The sequence below is a fragment of the Dipodomys spectabilis genome, unplaced genomic scaffold (assembly GCF_019054845.1).
Source record: "Dipodomys spectabilis isolate Male_0828 unplaced genomic scaffold, ASM1905484v1 ptg000463l, whole genome shotgun sequence".
NCBI classification, from domain to species: Eukaryota; Metazoa; Chordata; class Mammalia; order Rodentia; family Heteromyidae; genus Dipodomys; species Dipodomys spectabilis.
Window position 1 is genome coordinate 2,715,605 of NW_024871140.1, and position 15,965 is coordinate 2,731,569.

The 15,965-nt window shown below is 36.6% G+C and overlaps 1 non-coding gene across 1 annotated transcript; it reads left to right on the plus strand.

Annotated features, from left to right (window-relative positions):
• Window positions 1–10,528: 10,528 nt before the first annotated feature.
• LOC122098195 lies at window positions 10,529–10,635 on the plus strand. The gene has a single exon (XR_006145684.1). It is a non-coding gene; the product is annotated as a U6 spliceosomal RNA (small nuclear RNA).
• The last annotated feature ends 5,330 nt before the right edge of the window (window positions 10,636–15,965 follow it).

Sequence of the window (15,965 nt, forward strand, 5' to 3'; positions counted from 1 at the left end):
TGTGTTGGCTGTATCTATTTGTCTTTCTCCATGTGTGCATGTATATATATATGTGTGTATATTTGTGTGTATAGTAACATACATGTGTACATATAAGGGCATATACACACATATATGCATATATAAATAAATATACATATATAAATATATGTGCATATATATCAGCTGTTCAGTGATTAAATCTAGAGTTCCCAGCACACTGCCATGCTCACAAAGTATACATGATAAACTGCTCTGAGGATCTGTGCTCACTTCCCCCATTACCTTGTGTTTCATTCCTGTGCACAACTTCAGCCTACTTTCTCTAGGAGAGCTTTGTTTGTGTTAATTACTGGTAATAAAAGAAAAATATTGTTTGAAAAAGAAAAAGAACTTTTATGTCACAAGTTAAAAGTATCTTATCCGCCGGGCGCCGGTGGCTCACGCCTGTAATCCTAGCTACTCAGGAGGCTGAGATCTGAGAATCGTGGTTCAAAGACAGCCCGGGCAGAAAAGACCGTGAGACTCCTATCTCCAATAAACCACTAGAAAACCGGAAGTGGCGCTGTAGCTCAAGTGGTAGAGCACTCGCCTTGAGCTGAAGAGCTGAGGGACAGCGCCCAGGCCCAGAGTTCAAGCCCCATGACCGACAAAAAAAAAAAAAAAAGTATCTTATCCGACCCAATGGATGCCTATGAGATAAAATTATAATAGAAATAAAAGTGAAAAGGCATTCCTAGATCTGTTGTTTTGCCATTTAGAATGGCAAAGAATAATTTCAAAGCACTGTTATAACTCTTAAAGAATGCAAGGGTAACTGATGGTCCCTATCATGTTCCCACAAAACCAGTGGATCCTAAATGATAATAGTAGACCAGCAGAAATTCTAAATAGAAGAGATGAGTCATGAAAGAGAAAGAGAGGAAATGAGAGAGAGAAAGAGAGAGAGAAATATCATAATACTGAAAGTGCATAACAGATAAACAAGAGATGTAGGAGAATATTCATACTCATATCTTTAGACTCTCCATGTACATTTGAAGGTATTTGATGTGTGATAACCCATCAATATAAAAATATAAAGTGATTTTGATAATAATTAAAGATTACCCAGAAGAAATTATAAATGCAAAAACGATCTTCACAGAAGCAAACTCTCAAAGATATTTCATGCCTTTGAAAAGGATGAAGAGGCTGGAGTTAGTATAAATTTAGAACTATGACAATTCACGAAAACATAAAAAGATATTCATATATTTCCTTATATAACCTAAAGCAGAAAGCAAATTTTGTTTATATGATTTCTTAAAAATTTATTTTTTATTGTGAGCATACTGTACAGAGGGGTTACAAATACATGGGCAAGATAATGAGTACATTTCATATCAAGTATTGCAGCCTCCTCCTTTTGTTTACCCTTCACATCCCTTCCCAGCCTCCCCCCGACCCCCACCCCATTCTCTCCCCCCCCACCAAAGTTGTAAAGTTCATTTTCAACATGACAACTTGTACTTCTCATTGTTGTAACGGGTCCACAGTTATCCATAAACGACTTGTTTTTCCCCTTCTCCTCGACAAATTGTACCGACATCAAATATAGTGAAAGCAGGGGTTATACAGTGGGGGAGGGACATAAAAACCAACAAAGAAATAATCTTATAAATGAGTTAGAAACAAATGCATGAAAGAAAAAAAAACATTTTAATACATATCTAAGGGTTCATTTTCCTAACATCACATTATCTGACCTTTTCTGCTTGAATCATACATATACTAGATATTGCAAATAAGGGAAACCATGGGACCTATGTTTCTTTGGATTTCGCTTAGTTCACTTAATATAATTTTTCCAAGTCTTTCCATTTCCTAACAAATGGGGCAATGTCATTCTTTCTGATGGAGGCATAGAATTCCATTGGGCATATATACCATATTTTCTTGATCCATTCATCTACTGAGGGGCATCTGGGTTAGTTCCATATCTTAGCTATGGAAATAATGCTGCAATAAACATAATTGTGTTGGTAGCTTTAGTGTGGTCTTGTTTGTAAACATTTGGGTAAATGCCCAAAAGTGGGATTGCTGGGTCATAGGGGAGCTCTATGTGAAGTCTTTTGAGGAACTTCCATACTACTTTCCAAAGTGGTTGAACAAGTTTACATCCCCACCAACAATGAAGTAAGGTTCCCTTCTGTCCACTTCCCCTCCAGCATCTGTTGTTATTAGAGTTCTTGATTTTTGCCGTTCTAACTGGAGTGAGGTGGTATCTCAATGTTGATTTGATTTGCTTTTCTTTTATGGCTAAGAAGGTTGGGCATTTCTTCAGGTGTCTATTGGCCATCCTTCTTTTTCAGAGAAGTTTCTCTTTAAGTAATTAGCCCACTTATTTATTGGACAGTTGTTTCTTTGAGGATTAGTTGTTGGGGGATTTAATTTTTTGAGTTCCAAGTATATTTTAGATATGAGACCCTTGTCTGTTGTATAGCTAGTGAAGATCTTCTCCCAATCCGTGGGCTTTCTATTGATCTTGAAAGCTATGTTCTTTGCCATGCAGAAGCTCTGCAACTGTACCAAGGAGATCTAGGGTTTCTCCTATTCCATCCTGTAATTTCTTCAGAGTGTCTGCTTTGACTCCGAGGTCTCTGAACCATTTGGAGTTGATTCTGGTGCAGGGTGATATATAAGGATCTAGTTTTAGTTTTCTACATGTAGTTAACCAATTTTGCCAGCACCATTTACTGAAGAGGCTGTCTTTCTCCCATTCTATTTTTTTAGCTCCCTTATCGAGGATTAGATGGCTTTAGCTCTGTAGGCTCATTTCTGGGTTTTCAATTCTATTCCATTGGTCCTGAGGTCTGTTCTTGTGCCAGTACCAAGCTGTTTTGATTACTATGGATTTATAGTAGAGTTTGAAACTTGGTATTGATATTCCTCCAGCTGTGTTCTTTCCATTAAGGAGTGTTTTTCCTATTCTGGGTCTTTTATTGTTCCATATGAATTTTTGGATAGCCTCTTCTGTTTCCTTGAAGAATGGTGTTGGAATTTTGATAGATATCACATTGAATTTGTAGCTAGCCTTGGGAAGTATTGCCATTTTCACGATGTTAATCTTTCCAATCCAGGAGCATGGGAGGTTTTCCCATTTTCTAAGTTCCGTTTTGATTTCCTTTTTCAAGTTTTTAAAGTTTTCATCATTGAGGTCTTTCACTTCTTTGGTTAAGTTAATTCCTATGTATTTTATTTTTTGTGGTGCTATTACAAATGGAGTTGCTTTCCTAATTTCAGCCTCACTTTTCTCATTGTTGGCATACAGAAAAGACTGATTTTTGAGGGTTAATTTTATACCCTGTTATTTTGCCAAAGTTTTGAATCAGCTTGAGTAATTTGGGAGTGGAGTCTATGGGATTCTTTAAATACAAGATCATGTCATTTGCAAAGAGGGAGAGTTTTATTTCTTCTTTCCCTATTTGGATCCTCTTTATTTTTGCATCTCGTCTTATTGCTGTAGCTAGGCATTCTAATACTAGATTGAAGAGAAGTGGAGAGAGTGGGTATCCTTGTCTTGTTCCTGAGTTAAGAGGAAATGGCTTTATTTTTTCACCATTAATTATAATGCTGGCTGTAGGTTTGTCATATACAGCCTTTATTGTATTGAGGAATGTTCAATGGATTCCTAATTTTTTTCCAAAACCTTCATCATAAAGGGGTGTTGGATCTTGTCGAATGCTTTTTCTGCATCTATTGAGATAACCATGTGGTTCTTATCCTTGCACCTGTTGGTGTGATGAATAATATTAATTGATTTGCGTATATTGAACCAGCTTTGCATCCTTGAAATGAATCCTGATTGATCGTGGTGTATGATTTTTTGGATGAATTGTTGAAGTCAATTGGCCAAAATTTTGTTGAGAAATTTTGCATCAATGTTCATCAAAGAAATGGGTCTATAGTTCTCTTTCTTTGATGAGTCCTTGCCTGGTTTTGGGAATGAGGGTTATGATGGCTTCATAGAATGTGTTCGGTAGTGAGCTTTCTCTTTCAATTTCATTGAAGAGTTGGAGGAGTATTGGTGTGAGCTCTGCTTTGATGGCCTCGTAGAATTCCGCTGTAAAACCATCTGGTCCTGGACTTTTCTTAGCTGGGAGGTCTCATTGCTGTTTCTATTTCAATGCTTGATATGGGACTGTTAAGATGGTTTAACTCATCTTGGTTTAGTTTCGGCATGTCAATATTTGCTAGGAAAAGGTCCATTTCTGCCAAGGTCACAAACTTATTAGCATGAAGTTTTGAGAAATATTTCCTTATAATGTTCTGAGTCTTGGGTGTTTCCGTGGTGATGTTTCCATTCTCATCACTGAGTTTATTTATTTGGGTGTGTTCTCTTCTTTTCTGATAAGATTTGCTAAGGGTCTGTCAATTTTGATAATTTTTTCGAAGAACCAACTCTTTGTTTTGTTGATTCATTCTATAGTTTTTTTGGATTCCAATTCATTTAATTGTGATTTAATTTTAATTATTTTGTTCCGTCTACTGAATTGGGGTTTATCTTGCTATTCTTTTTCAAGAGGATTAGGTGTGTCATTAAATTGTTGGTTTCAGATCTCTCCAATTTGTTGATGTAGGAGCTTAGAGCTATAAACTTGCCTATGAGTACTGCCTTTGCTGTGTGCCAGAGGAGGTGGTAATTTGTGTGTTCATTTTTGTTAAATAGCATGAACATTTGAATTTCCATTCTAATCTCTTCCATGACACACTCGTGATTCAACAGTGTGTTGTTCAGCCTCCATGTGTTAGCAGACATTTTTGTTGGCTTTTGTTGTTGAGTTCTAATTTTATTCCTTTGGGGTAAGAAAGAATACAAAGTATAACTTCAATGTTTCTGAATTTGGACAAGTTTGCTTTGTGGCGTGAAATGTGGTCTATTTTAGAAATGTTCCATGTGCTGCTGAGAAGAACGTGTATTCTGTTGCTGCTGGGTGAAATATTCAGTAGATGTCTGTTAAATCTAGTTGATCTATGCAGTTGTTTAAATCTGTGGTTTGTCTGTTGAGTTTTTGCCAAATTGATCTATCTAGTGGGGAGAGTGATATGTTAAAATCCCCCAAAATTAATGTCTTTGGATCGATGTGGGATTTGAGGGAAAGTAGTGTTTCTTGGATAAATTTGGGTGCTCCGTTTTTTGACAAATAGATATTTAGAATTGTAATATCCTCCTGAAGGAGAGATTGCTTAATTAGTATGTAGAGACTTCTTTATCTCTTCTCATGAATTTTAATTTGAAGTCTATTTTATCTCATAATAGGATTGCAACTCCTGCCTGTTTATGGGGACCATTTGCTTGGTAGATTTTGTTCCAGCCTTTAACATTGAAAATGTGTTTGTTTTTACGGGCAAGATGTTACTCCTGAAGGCAGCAGATAGAAGGATCTTGTTTTTTAATCCAACTAGACAGTCTATGTCGCTTAATTGGAGAGTTAAGTCTGTTAATGTTAAGAGATAGGACTGAGAGGTATTTGGGAGTTCCTCCCATGTTATCCACCTTCTTGGGGGCTGCGAAAACTGGGTTCTTCATATGGTTCTTGGATTCTCAGTTTGGGTGCAGTTTCTTGGCCTTTATTGTGGTCTTTTTTTTTTTCTATGTATAGGACATCTTTAAGAACCTTTGTAGGGCTGGTTTGGTGGAGATGTATTATTTCAATTTTTCTTTGCTATGGAAGGTTTTTATTGGCCTTTAGGTATGAAGGAGAGTTTAGCTGGGTACAGTATTGTTGATTGATAGTTTTTTGTTTTTAGGGCATGGCATACATCATTCCAGGCTCTTCTTGCTTTGATTGTCTCTGCTGAGAAATCTGAGGTGATTCTAATTGCTTTCACTTTATAGGTGATTAATCTTTTCTCTTTGACAGCTTTAAGGATCTTTTCCTTGGACTGAGTTGATCCTGTGTGGATTATAATGTGACGGTGGAATGTCCTATTCTGGTCTGGTCTATTTGGAGTTCTAAAAGCTTCTTGTATCTGAATAGACCTATCTTTTTGCATGTTTGGGAAGTTCTCTGCTAGTATCCTGTTAAACAAATTTCCTAGACCATTAACTTCTGTTTCTAGGTGCTCCTCTACATCCATTATCCTTAGATTAGGCTTTCTGGTGGTGTCTTCCAAGTGTTGGATAGATATATCATATTTCTTGGACTTGTCTGGGATGGTTGTATGTTCTTTCTCTATAATATCTAGGCTGTTTTCAATTCCTGAGATTCGATTTTCTGCATGGTCTAACCTGCTGTCAAGACTTTCTACTTTGTTTTTTATCTCTTTCCTTCTAATTGGTCAGCTTTGGGGCTGGGAAGGTGGCTCAGTGGTAGAGCGCTTGCCTTGCATGCATGAGGCCCTGGGTTCAATTCCCCAGCACCACATAAGCAAAAAAAAAAAAAATTGGTCAGCTTTGATGGCTTCAAATTCTTTGTTGAAGCGTTGTTTTTGATCTTGTATGAACTTCTTTACATCCTTAATTTGGTGTTCAGTGTTTATTCTCAAATCACTTAGTTGATTGGTTATGGTTTCCGTGGACTCCCATTCCTTCTGTTGGGTTCCATTCAGCATTCCCTTTGTGGTCTCACTGACTTCCTTCAGCTCTTGTTAATGGATACCATGAATGCCTTTAGTGATCTTTGTGTATTCTCATCCTGCTCTCTCAATTCCTGTATTACTCTTTGCTTAGCTTCCTCCCGTTCATGCCATTCCTGTAGTTTTCTTTGAGTATTCTCAGCCTGTTTATGCCATTCCTGCCTTTCTCTTTGAGTATTCTCAGGCTGCTCATGCAAATCCTGTATCAGTTTTTGAGTACCTTCCTCACGCTCATGATATTGCTGTATTAACCTTTGGATTGTCTCCTCTCTTTCCCTATCACCATCATACAGAGTCCTTTGTAGGTTTTCAATCTTTTCCTGCATTGACATTTTGTTTGCCTCCTCTCTCTCCCTATCACGCTCATACAGAGTCCTTTGTATATTTTCAATCTTTTCCTGCATTGACCTTCTGTTTGCCTCCTCTCTCTCCATATCATGCGCATACCGAGTCCTTTGTATGTTTTCAATATTTTCATTTATCATGTTTGCCAGCCGTGTTTGTAGAGCTATTTGGGAACTCTCCTCTGGATTATTCATTATCTGTTCTGTACCCGGATTATCATGAGTGGGAGTGGAGATACCCGGACTTGCCATTTTTCTTGTGGTTTTCTGGCTTACTCTGCCCGTTTGGAATGAAAATAACAGCAGTTTTGTGCTAGAACACTAACTTAAGGCAAGCATCAACCAAAGTCTGAATTTGGACAGTCAATAATCTGCAGATACAATCTAGTTCAACAGATATCTCTATTCAACATCAAACAACTATATATTAATAGGCTACAAACTGCAAAGAAGAATTTGGAAAACCAGAAATTATTAGGGTTAGGGAGATATGTGGGTGAAATTAGGAATAGAGTGATGTGGGAAGGCAAAAAGAGAATTAACTAAGTCCTAATCTCAAAGCAGGAAATAGGTTGGATTGGATGAAAGTAGAGAGAGAGGAAAAAAGCAGAGAAGGAAAAATATAGACCAGAAATAATAGAAAAGTAAAAATTAAAAGTATTATGCAGATTCGAGAACAAAGTATTCAAAGAATCTGAATATCATGAGAGAACGGGAGGGATATAACGGAGATGTGAAAAACTTAAAAATAAAAATACTTAAAATATTATATAGGTTTAAAGAGGTAGTACTGCTATTAAGGAATTTAGGTCTCAGATTTTTTGAATTGAGTAATAAATTTGTGGATTAAGTGTGTACACAATGGGGATAGGGTCTAATAGTCAACTACAGGTTTATCTGAGTATGTGCAGAACAACAATTAAGCCACATAAAGAATAACGAAAGAGAAGAAAAGGTGAAAAGGATAAGAAAGAAAGAAAAAAAGATCAGAAGTTCAGTAGAGCTAAACAAAAAACAAAAAGAAAAATTTTTTAAAAAGAAAAAAAATGTACACACACATGTATCCCTAAAATAAAAATTATAGGAGGAAAAAAAAGTTACTAGAAAACAATTTTTTTCAAAAAAGGTAAAAATTAAAAATTAAAAAAAGTTTTAGAAAAGAAAAAATATTTATAAAAGGTATAAAAAAGAAGAAGAAGAAGAAAATTTCTTTTATTTTTTGGGAGGGTTGGGAAAAATCCTGTATCTCCCTTGTGTCCATAACTAGTGTCTTGTTGGAGTCTCTGGTCTGCTTGTGGTCCTGTGGCTTGGTTGGTTTCTTAAGTCAGTTTGTTTGGACAGGCAGAAAAATGTTCTGCTTTACCCAGGATTTTGCCATCCTCCTCCCAGGTTAGTTCAACGGGAGGGAGATCTGCATTGAGTATCACAAAAGAGGGAGATGGTTTTTTCCTCATGTTTGGAGATGCTGTGATGAGGCGAGGTTCTGGGTAGAGTTGAGGCCTTTCAGCAAACAGTAGCTTTTCCCGGGGGCTAGTTTGTGAGAAACTCTCAGAGCCCAGCCTGGAGCCACTCTCAGGGTTTATATTTACTGAATTTCAATTGATTGTGAAGGCTGCTAAAGGGAGGGGCAGCCTCTGGCTTTAATTACCCAGTGAATAAAGCCACTCCCTGGGCTGGCACCCGAGCTGGGTGACTTTTCCCTAGGCGGAGCTGAGTCTGGAAGGTCAGGTTAGGTTCTTGTGACCTGCTAAATGACTAGATTTCTTCCAAGGCCTGAGTTGGACTTAGCAGCTCGGCAGAGCTTTGTCGGTATCCAAGATGGAGATCTCCGGTACTGGGTGGGGGGAGGGGTGGCCTTCCCTCCTCTGCTCCCTGAGGAGTGAAAAAGTCAGGCTTCTACTCATGCCATCTTGGTTCCTGGGTCGTCTCTGGTCTGCAAACTGCAGGATGAAGATGTCGCTCCTTGTCAGTTCTTGCTGGTGTTGTGTAGAATCCGCTCACCCACTGTGTCTGGCTCCTTTGTCACAGAATCTCTGTGATTCAGGTATGGCAGTTTCTGCCACCGCAACCATGGCTGTTGCTGCAGTGGTGGCGGCTGTTGGCAAGAGCTCAGATATGTCTCCATGCCTGGATTTTCCCTCTAGGGCCTAACTCTCTGTCCTGTGATGGCACACTTGGTGTGATTATCTGGCTTAGGACTGTTTACTGGAACTCTAAAACTGCTTTCTATGCGAGAGCTTGTTTAGCCTCCAGCTTCTCCTCCGCCTTCTTCCCAGAACTCCCCTGTTCAGATGATTTTTTAAAAAAACAGTCTCTCGGGTTCTGGGAAAGTGGCTCAGTGGTAGAGTGCTTGCCTTGCATGCGTGAGGCCCTTGGTTTGATTCCTCAGCACCATATAAGCAGAAAAAATAGGCATGGTGCTGTGGCTCAAGTGGTAGCACTAGCCTTGAGCTGAAGATCTGAGGGAGAGCACCCAGGACCCAGAGTTCAAGTCCCACAACCAACAAACACCAAACCAAAAAACTAAAAAAAACACAGTCTCTCACTTTTGTGACCTCAACTCTGTAAAACCACTGCTTCAGTCTAAGGCTAAGATTTTATGTATGGACATTAATCAACACTCCTGATTCAGACTCTACTTGAGAAAATTTTTCATGAATATTTTGTTCTTAATTTTGATTTCTGTGAATTCACATGCACCTATAAAAAATGGTCATCCCAGTAACATTTTCAAAATACCTCATAATGACAACTTAAAAAAGTTGTATTATATTGCAACAAGGGAAACAATGCAACAAATAAAGAAAACCAATAATTAAATATTAATGATTGATAAAATAAAAGCCAAATACCAGTGTTTCCAGTATTTGAAGTATACTATATATTAGATTTTGCTATTTGCTCATAATCCTGTACATTTAAAACTGGCTAAGATTATGATGTTCAACAAGAGTTTTATAGGCTATGAGTACCCTTTAAATTTACACTGTATGATAACTATTTATGTCTCATCTCACCACTGGTACATGGCTTATATCATCATTTGTTCCTTGCTAACATATAAAGAAAAGAAGCCCTAAAGTTTCAACAGAAACTATGTAGTTAAAGTCTTAACTCTTTGCTCTGTTTCTTTACACAAAGACTTTGCATCTTCTCATTAATAAACTTTCTACAAACTCTGAAATGTACATACTTAGTAGTATATGTCAGCTACCATAAATTTAAATACTTTATGGAAAAGTGTTATGACCTGTCAAACAGTCTTAATTTTGGCATATATAAGCAAATTCCCAAAATTAAACATTTAAAACATTAAAACTTTTACATACCTTAACACTTGCTGCAGTGTTCATTATGACAGGTGCCCTGTGTAGAATAATTGAATTCCTCCTCCTACACATCTCTTGAACAACAAACATCTGGATTCGTTTTGTTTTTGTCATATCAATCTTGACTTTATTCTTAAATGTGTGCTTATGTAAGAAATACATGGTTCTAAAATTTCACAATTCTTTTGAACTTGCTTTTTGTTGAATTATCTAGCTTAAGAAAATCAATTCCAATTTATATATAAAAAATGTTCTGTGCTCAATTCGGCAGCACATACACTAAAATTGGAACAATACAGAGAATATTAGCATGGCCCCTGCACAAGGATGACACCCAAATTCGTGAAGCTTTCCACATTTTTACAACAACAGATGCTGGAGGGCATGTGGCAAGAAGAGAACCCTACTGCATTCTTGGTTGGAGTGTAAACTTGTTCACCCACTTGGAAAGCAGTATGGAGGTTCCTCAAAAGATTCCACATAGAGCTCCTCTATGACCCAGCAATCTCACTTTTGTGCATTCACCCAAATGATCACAAACAAGGCCATTCTAAAACTACCAGCACAACTGTTTATTGTAACATTATTTACCATAGCTAAGATATGGAACCAACCCCGAGGCCCCACAATAGATGAATGGATCAAGAAAACCTTGTGAGTGTGTGTGTGTGTGTGTGTGTGTGTGTGTGTGTGTGAATTCTATCATCCATCAGAAAGAATGACATTGCCTAATTTGTTAGGAAATGGAAAGACTTGGAAAAAATTATATTAACTGAAATAGGCCAAGTCCAAAGAAACATAGGTCCCATGGTATCCCGTATTTGCAATAAGTTATATATGTCTGGGATAAGCAGAAAAGGTCAAAAGCTATGTGCATATGACTAGATAAGTTGATGTTAAGCTAAATGAACCCAAGATAGGGACACAAGTGTTTTTTGTTTTTTTTTCCCCTTTCTTGCTATTGTTTCTAATGCACCTGTAATGTACGATGTGGTTTTTTTTTGTTTTTTTTTTTAATATGGTCGTCCCACACAGTATAACCTCTGTTTTCAGTGTATTTGGTGTTGATGCGCCTTCATTTATATACACTTCTCTAATTTGGAGAGGGAAAGGGAAAAAACAAAATGCTTAAATAGAGATACTGGTTGACCCATTGTAACAATGAGTTGCCCAAGACACTAGGTTGAAAAACTAACTTTACAATTTAGGCTAGGTGGGAGGGAGGGGGTGAAGGGTGTACTTGTGGAGGTAAAAGAGAAGAGGTTTTTGGGGAAAAACCAAGGGGGAGGTAACAATGTTAGATAGGAAATGTACTCATTACTTTGCTCATGTAACTGTAACCCCTCTGTACAGTATTTTTACAATAAAAAACGTTTAAAAATGTTCTGAGATGGAAGAGTTTATTTCTATTATTTTAACCATATAATATCATTAACAAAGAAATTAATGCAAAACACTGACCTGAAGATATTTTGAATAAGTGTATGTGTGTGTGTGTGTGTGCGTGCGTGTGTGTGTATGTGCCTGCATGTTGGCATGCTCAGAGTTTGAACTCAGGGCTTCAAGGTTTCGCTAGGCCTTCCCTCTCTAGCTTGGTGAGCTACTATGTGAGCTACATCTCCATTCCTGGACGTTTGCTAGTTCATTTAAATTTTTGAAAAATAATATTGTGAATTTTTTTTGCCTTAATTGGCTTCCAACTCCTATCCACAGATCCCATGCTCCTGAGTAGATATGCCAAGTAGACAAGATTACAGGTATGATAAACCAGTACAAGGCTTTAGGAATAATTTCAAAAGTAGAAGAAACTTTAGTTCACGAGGGCCTGTTTTATTATTTCCTACTTTTAAAGCTTTTTGTAGTGATTATATGTGAATTTTTTACGTTTTGGGATTCTTAAAAGACAGTAAGTGATGGTATTTAAAAGTTTTAATGCTTTTTAAAAAGGATACTGGAACTGTGGGACAGAAGAAATTTGGCTTTCTTTGGACCTCAATTTATAATCTCAGCTCTGTGCATGATAACCCAATGTCACCAACATAGTCTGTGTTGAAGACAAAATGTGATAGAAAAAATTACCATGGCTATATTTTTTATGCTATTATTTATTGGACAATATCAATATTGAATTGAGTGTATAAGAGAATGAAGAGATTTTTACCTACATTTTTGTATTGCTGAAAGGCTTTTGGAAATTTTGACTCATTTCCTTCCTCACTATGTGTCTTTGGGTCATGCACTTAGTGCCTTGAATTACAATTTTTCTCAACACTAAAATGGTAATAACATTACCATTATAGCAAATTTTTTAAGACCTAAGAGACATAAAACTTGTGAAAAACTTAACATAAACTTCTATGAATGAGCTTTCAGTTTACCCAGCAGTATTTTTAGTATTAAACAGAATGTGATATATATTACCGAAATCATTACATGTAGTAAGCAACCAGAAGTCTATTGACTATGCTGTGCTTCCAAGGAAGCCAGCTGGATAACTTCTCATGCTGTAAATCAAACTGGTTATCTCATGTCTTGATAGTGTAAAACTATCAGGGACAGAATAATGAAGGAATGTTGTAGACTGAGGTGAAGTCCATATGATAATGTGCAAAACTGAAAAACGTAAAAGTAACTGAGCAGTATATTGAGTTTTACATCATTTAAGGTAAATTGCAAAGGTAGAGAAGACCTAGAAGAAAGAATTCTCCTTTTGATATCCTATCATAGGTCTTAGCAGGATGAACACTTTTCTCATTCTTGTAGAGGCATCATCAGATGAGAGGAACTCTATTTTTTTGGTTGCTTCCGTCAATTTATTCTTCAGTTTGAAACCTGAACTACATTAGACTGCAAGAAACCAAGGAGAATTAGACATGCAGGCTTTGGAAAAAGCAATCAGCATAAAATAAATAAAATACAGATAGCCTTGTAAAAGGTCTAAATACATTGAGTTATATAGGCTGAAGCGTAAACAGAAAATGATTTAAACAATATCATGTTATTGAAAATTGAAAATTGTGAGGAGTTTCTCAATTTTTTCCTTTCTACTACATTGAATTAATTACTGATTTTGTATATAGAGATTAAAGATGAGATTAACAAGGAACTTGATTAAAAATCGACAAAAGTTCTGAGTAGACATGTTTTCCAAAATGCCCTGAAAATCACCAGTGGGTTTACAAAGTTGTGTTTAATACCACTTCTATGCTGGATTAATGCTTTGTGAACAGAAGTCATTAGAAAAATACAATTCAAAATTACTATGATACTACATCATAACTATTATAACTCTTATCAAAAAAATCAAAGGAACTTGGTGTGGTGGTAAAGGCTTCTAATGCAAGCATTTGGCAGGTTGGAGTAAGAGGATTTGAGTCTAAGGCTAGTCTGGGGTACTGCACATAGTAAAAACCTGCCTTTTCAAAAAACTCAAAACGTAATAATGGTGATAGCGTCGAGAAAAGGAAATTTTTTTCTACACTCTTGGTCAAAATACCGGTTATTATTCTCTTCTAGAATGTAGTATGGTTTTCTAAAAAAATACAGAGTTGAAATATCATCCGACCACCAATCATATGATTATTTCTCTCTGGGTAACTAGTAAATACATCTATAGTTCATTGTTATTCACATTATTGACAACAGGCAAGATATAAATCAAAGTTTTGTGTTCAATTACATACTAATAAACAACTGTGGTGCATGCACAAATATATTTTTCTGTTTCATACCTAAACTAGCAAGAGACTTCTCCAGTTAGACACAGCTTACAATGACCTGAAAGATGTATTCTAAATGAAGAAAAATGTTGTCTTCTGATCTTTGTACAAACGCACACACACACACACACATACACACCAACCTAAAACAACAGAGAAATTTTTCAAAAAGTAAAGCAAACTGGAATAGCTGGGGCATTTATGTCCCAATATAGATTATAGTAGTTATACAGGATGACTGAGTACAGAGTTGTAATGTACAACATGAGGATGCAGGGAAAAACACTGGCTTTACATAGGAATGAATCTAATTAAGTAGGAGTTGTTCTTCCTTGTAGGGGTTGCTCTTTTAGTTGTTCTCCTTCAGTAACGGATGAGATGAATGTAATTCTTTAAATATACCGGCCTGTTTGTAGAAATAATAACAAACAAGATAGCAATAAGTATGCTCAACATAGAACAAAATGCCAAATTAAAATACATGAGATTATCCTTGATATAAACTAATTATTATAAATAAGGGAACCCATGGGACATATGTTTCTTTAAGTCTGGCTTACTTCACTTAATGTGTTTTATTCCAAGATCTTCCATTTCCTGACAAAGAAGTGGTATTATTCTTTCTGATGGAAGCATAGTATTCCATGTGTAGGTGTGTATGTATGTGTGTGTGTGTGTGTTACATTTTCGTGATCCATTCATCTACTGAGGGGCATCTGGGTTGATTCCATATCTTAGCTATGGTAAATAAGCTTTCGTATGGCCTTGCTTGTGGTCACTTGGATAAATTCCCAGAAATGGGATTACTGGGTCATAGGCGACGATTATTGTGTACATCAAGGATAATCTTAGTAGATGAGCAGAATAGCTCAATTGTTATTTAAATATGAGCATATAAGGTGATTCCAAGTGAAATAAACTCCAAAACATGTTATTTGTTGTTGTTGTTCTTAATATACTATGTGATATCTTTTTAACCTTTTGTGTTTTCCCGACTTATAGGTTTCTCCCCTATAGTCAATATATTTGATTTTGATACCCTGGGTTTTGTAATTATGTTAATTTCAACTAGGGAAGGGAAAGTGAAAAAAAATGGAGAGACAAAGAACAAAGGGGAAACCTATGCAAAAGTGATACTCACAAGACAATATATTGGAAATAATCTTGGGGGGATTGGGAGGGAAGAGGGAGAAAAATGGGGGAAGGAGTAACAAGTTAGAAAAAAAAGGATTACCTTACTTATGTAACTATAACCCCTCTGTACATTACCTTGACAATAAAATTTAAATAAAAATTAAAATAACATACATGAGAGCAGCAATACAGGAGATGGGCGTGGGGGAAATACTGTAGTATACAACGAAGAGTAGAACAGCTGTAGAGAACAGGAATTTTACAGTAACATAGGAAGTAATAAGCTATCATACAGATTTTCATCCTCATGTCAGTCACTAAAAAGGGAAAACAACATGCACAATCAGCGAGCCAATAGAGATAAAAAAGAAAACTAAACAATTAAGGTGGAGGGCTGGGAAGGTGGCTCAGTGGTAGAGCACTTGCCTTGCATGCCTGAGGCCCTGGGTTCAATTCCTCAGCACCACATAAACAAAAAGAAAAAAGCTGGAAGTGCTGTTCTGGCTCAAGTGGTAGAGCGCTAGCCTTGAGCTGAAGAGCTGAGGGACAGCGCCCAGGCCCAGAGTTCAGGCGCCATGACCGGACCCCCAGCCCCCCCAAAAAAAACAAATATAAAAAAACTATGAACATGGAGAGATGACTTGGAACAATAACAAATGACACAACTAGGAAACAAATAACTAGCTGGTAAGTTTAAAAAATATTACCCATAATTCTATTAAATGTTTTTTACATCACAATTTGTTAGAAATATAATTCAAATCAACGTTTAATAGTATATCATTTTAATAATATGTTACTTATTGATTTCTTAATATTGAATGTTTAATATATAATTT